The sequence below is a fragment of the Pteropus alecto genome, unplaced genomic scaffold, assembly GCF_000325575.1.
Source record: "Pteropus alecto unplaced genomic scaffold, ASM32557v1 scaffold21, whole genome shotgun sequence".
Lineage (NCBI taxonomy): Eukaryota > Metazoa > Chordata > Mammalia > Chiroptera > Pteropodidae > Pteropus > Pteropus alecto.
This window is the reverse complement of record NW_006436282.1, coordinates 28,319,780-28,324,916: the sequence shown is the minus strand read 5'-3', so window position 1 is coordinate 28,324,916 and position 5,137 is coordinate 28,319,780.

Here is a 5,137-nt window from a genome sequence, read left to right as displayed (position 1 = left end):
AATCTCAATTCAAGAAGAACTAAACAATGGATTTCAAGGAAAGAAAGATGCCTTACTTTGAATTCTCTGCTGTCTCTAGCACAGTGTTTAGTAAAAAAGCTCTCAATAAATGCTTATTATTTAATTAATTTAATAGAGAAATAAAAGGAAGACAATTTGGAGTGTTTGCGGCTCTGAAAGAGCTTTAAAACTCACTGGACTTCCAACCAATAATTTTTTTACTGCAGTGAAATATATGTAAAATTTACCCCTTGAACCTTTTTTAAGGGTACAATTCAACGGCATGAACTACGTTCGCAATGTCGTGAAAGTATCACCACTGTCTGTCGCCAGAACTTTTTTGTCATCCTGAGTAGAAAAAAATCTAATATTCTCACCCAGTGACCACTAAGCATTTTTCGCTTTTGCTACTTTACTATGTGGGCGTTTCTCTTCGGTATTGCATATTGGATGTGCTGGGGGTGGTTAACTTTATAATTTAACTCATACATGGTAAAAAGATGGGAACTAAATGAAAATGGAATCAGAGGAGGAAACGACATTACCTAGAAATCTCATACGAGTAGAGCAATGACTAAGACATCGTTATTGGGTGTAGTGAATTATCTGTCTATTTCTTTGGAGAATCCTTCCACTGCAGAGCATGTGAGTGAGTGAGTGAGTGAGTGAGTGTGTGTGTGTGTGTGTGTGTGTGTGTGTGTAGCGTATCTGCATTTGGACAGGGGATAGTTGCACCTTAATATCTTTGCAACATAGAGATAGAAATGTGTTCTGAATGTACTTTTGGGAATATCTGCTTAGCTGTCTTTTTCCAAGAATTGCCTGTCCTATCCAAAATGGCGATCCACTGGCAGCTTTGTTTTTCCCTTAAATGACTCTAGTAGAGCCATAATTAATTGGTTCTAGGTGAACACTTCTTTCAAAGGGGCCAGTTCGTTTTCCTCTCTCTGGAAATAGGAATTGGTACTTGTGGGAAGACTATGCTTTTTCCTTCTTCACATTCCTGCCTTAGACCACCATACACAATTCTTAGTCTCTTGGAAATATTATAGACGCCCTTCAGCCTCTCATCCTGGTGGAAGTTGGTGGAGTGACTTACCTCACTGGGGACTTGAAGAGAAGAGTCATTGCACATGTTCTGACTGGGCTCCTTTTTCTCGTCTTGCACGTGTGCGAGTAGACTGTGCCGATATCCAGGATGTCTTACCTGTAGCCTTTTCCACACGATGAGCTCACCAGGTCAGGCCTGCTCCTGAGATGGAAGAGATGAAGTTGCTTGATCATGTGCTTGGAACTGAGTTAGTTCAACTCGAGGGAACGTTGTAGAAAACTTTATGTTGGCCCCAAGTCCGTGTCACATTCTTCAATCCAGTTTTACTATGGGTCTTGATTAATTGGCTTAGGAATCAGAAGGGAGAATGGTATGATAAATTGACATCATAAAGCCCAAAATGATTGAGGCAGCTAATCCTTTAGGGCTGGACTCTTGAATGATAGAGATGTAAACTAGGGAACTGTGGAGTTATCTTCTACATGTCACAGGGCTGGGAAAGCACAGCAGAGATAGAGAACAACACAGTTGTGTAGAGGGAGTCAGGCCACAGTGACAGTTCTTATGGCTTCAGTCCCATCCTGGAGCCCATCTGTATTATGCTGGCCTTGGATTCTGTGAAAGACCACTCAGTTTCTACTGCCTTTCATTCTTGCTTAGGCTACCTCAAGTTGCTTTAATAATTTTCCAATAACCCTAGCCAATACACTCTGAATTTAATTATTCTCATCCATAAATGGTAGTTTTAATACTTGTCCTAGGTATCTCACTAAGAGAATAAAATGAGGTACTAAAGACAGAAAGACTCATAAACTCTTAATAACCCCCAGTAAGTGGTTGTCCAGACTTTTTCCTTGGCAGGAAATCACTATTTCTTGAGGCAATCTGTTCTCTTTTCAGAGTTCTCCAGTTGCTAGAAAGTGGATATCTTTATACGAAGTCAAAATTTTCTTCCTTGTAACTCCATCTCATTCATCCTTATTCTATCCTCTTGGGCCACAAAGAATAAATGCTCTCTCTCTTGTTCAGGACAGCCCTTGAAGTTTATGAAGCTAGCTATTAAACTCTCACCTAAGCCTTTTCTTCGATAGGTTGAATGTCTTGAGATTGTTTAAGCATATGTCACGATTTCCCTGCATCAGAGTGCCTAAATGACCAAGTAAGTTTAGACATACAAGTTGGAAAGAGAAAACATTTTGATTGTGTCCTCATCATTGAGAAAAGAAAGACTTAGTTAATAAGGCAATGGGTCAGAGCATCACATTTTTATGGTATTTCCAAATTCTCAACAGATATTTTCAGGATTCAAGGAAAAATATAGGAATTCCTGGGAATTCTCAAATCATAAGTTATTTCATATTTTTAATAGTACTTATGTGTTCTTAAATACCGATGAGTTGTGATAATAAGCAGTGTATGATTTTTCTATGATAGTTATATTAAAAGTTTCAGAGGTTTTCCATAAAAGTAAAGACATAATAAATGCACGTTACAAGAACATATATTCCAATAATATGTAAAAATGATCTCTGATAATAGAAAAAATTAACAGAAGAAAATTAACACTATACACCAAATAAAACTGATTTAAAAACCGAAAGGCATTAAAAATATTTAAAAGTAATCATTCTTAAAAAAAGATTTAAATGCACAAAGCGTGAATTGCCCTAGCTGATAGTCTTGATCTTTGTTTGATAACTCATATTCTAGATGTGGAAACATTTCTTTCATTTTGTATTGATATTTGTTGAATTAAGTATGTCCAAAAGCATTTGACGTTGAGTATTATAGCTCACATAGCTTCAGATAAGTGCATTTATTTATTTAATTTTATTTTGTGTACTTGCCTTGATTTTTGGAAATTAATATTGCTTTTGATAGGTTCTGATTTCATGTGGGAACATCGCACAATGATCCATATCTTCTTTGCATTTCTTCTACGAAAGTAAATTTACAAAGAGGGCGTCTGGTTCTGCAGTGTTCTCATTCCTCCTAGGTCCTCCTTCTCATAACTAGGAACCCTGGGCGTAACTTAACAAGCAACCCTAGGAATACTCTGAAGGTTGAAAAGGAGGAGGTGGACTACTTAGGTTCCTCAGGACACCAGGACTGGCATGGCCGCAAATTCCCTGGGTTTCCTGTCGCCTACTTTTCTAAGTTTTTTTTTTTTTTTTAAAGTAGTCATCATTTGAAAAATGTTCTTTATAGTTACATACAATGGGTTTATTATTTTAAAAAATGATTTAAACATTTAAAATGTTTCTTTTAAAATTTTCAATACGGTAAATATGGATACATAACACACACAAACAGAAATCCTTCATCATTTTTAAGACTGTAAAGATATCTCGAGACCCAAAAGTTTGAAACCTTCTGTGATATCTGGCACTATTTGCTTACTGATTGTTAAGTATTACGGATAGGGATACATTTGAATGTAAATATATTCATAGAATTTGGATGACATGATGTCCAACCACAATTCAATTCTGTACCTTAGCGATATAGGGTTCATTTTCTCCCTAATGACATTACTGCCACGTGGAGAGCTGCTCTAATATAAGGAGACAACTCATATTTCAGTTCCACGCATGAAGCCAAATACTCGGTTTAGAATTTAATTGATGGATTTGAAGAAAATGGGATGTTCTGAGGCTTTACCACAGCTACTTCTATTTTTTAATAGACTACTTTTAGAGCAGTTTTAGGTTTACAGAAAAATCGAGCAGTTAAGTAGAGAGTTCTCGTATATCCTCTGACCCCACACTTGCACAGCGTCCCCAGCCATCAACATCCCAGCACCAAAGTGGTAGATTTGTTACAATTGGTGAACCTCCACTGACAGATGATTACCCCCCAGCCTGTACTTCGCTTCATCCCCACTAACCCTTGGCAACCGTAGATCTTTTTATTGTCTCTATTGTTTTGCCTTTTCTGGAATGTTATGTAGTTGGAATCATACAGTCTATAGTGCTTTCAGAGGACCTCAGCTTCTTTTTAAGAACATTTGAGGAATTTTAGTGACAAAATCAGGTCAAGACTTAGTAAATCTTTTTGTATGTTTATTTACTTTGCATTATGATAAAATTCACACGTACTTATCTTTATGGTTATCCTCTCACATTCCAGAGTCAGCTACCAGAGGCCAGGAACTCTCTCTCTTTAATTTGGGGTCACAGTGCCAATAGAGCCCAGTCCGATTTACAAACAGGTCCTCATTGCTATTTGATGAAGCTTGTTCTCTCAGCGAAATGCTCCTGGAATTGAATCCTTCTGCACTGGTAGAAAAGGGTTTATTTTACTCTAGAGTAATTATTTCGGTGACAAATAAGAAAAAACTACAAAACCAGCACATACGCCCTTCACAGGAGAGCAACTGTTCTCAGGAGACTCTAGAAGTTCTAATTATCAGCTCCTTTACGTTTCTGAGTAGGCTCTTAAAACTTCAGAATTATTGTAATTTTGAATCGCAAGTACCAAGGGGGCTGGTGTTTACAATTGTATTAAATAGTTTGAAATGCACGGAGTAGTTCGTCAGCATCCAGGACAATAAAGATACACATAATAAGGGATATAATTGGAGGAGGGGTAAAAACAGCAGAGAAACTAAGTTCCAGCTTCCACTTTCTTCGCGAGTCCTAATAACCCAGTTAAGAGTTTGTACCATTTGAAGGCAAGGGGCTGAGATATGAAATTCCAGTTTCTCCAAAGTAAACATTCCTTTCTAGATTATTCCTTTTGGCTCGCTTGAGGCAGCAAAGTAGAATAGTTTCCCTTTGTCTACTTTAGTAGGAAAAATAACGCTATCAGGAGCCCAGCGCTGGTCAGCAGCTTTGTCACTACAGCTGTGCACTCAAAGCGACTGCTGAGACCTCGGTTTCCTGACCTGTAATACAAGGGGAGGGGCTGGAGACGCATGTCACAGATTCGCAGCTCTTCGTCGCCCTGTCAGCCACGAGCAGGGTGCAGAGTTTGGAGGCAGCGCGCACCACTCTTGGCTGAAGGAGCGCTGTCTTTGGCCGGTCCTGATCCGTGGCGAATCCAGACCGGGTTGTGGCCCCAGCCCGGGGGCGGGGCCTCGCGCGG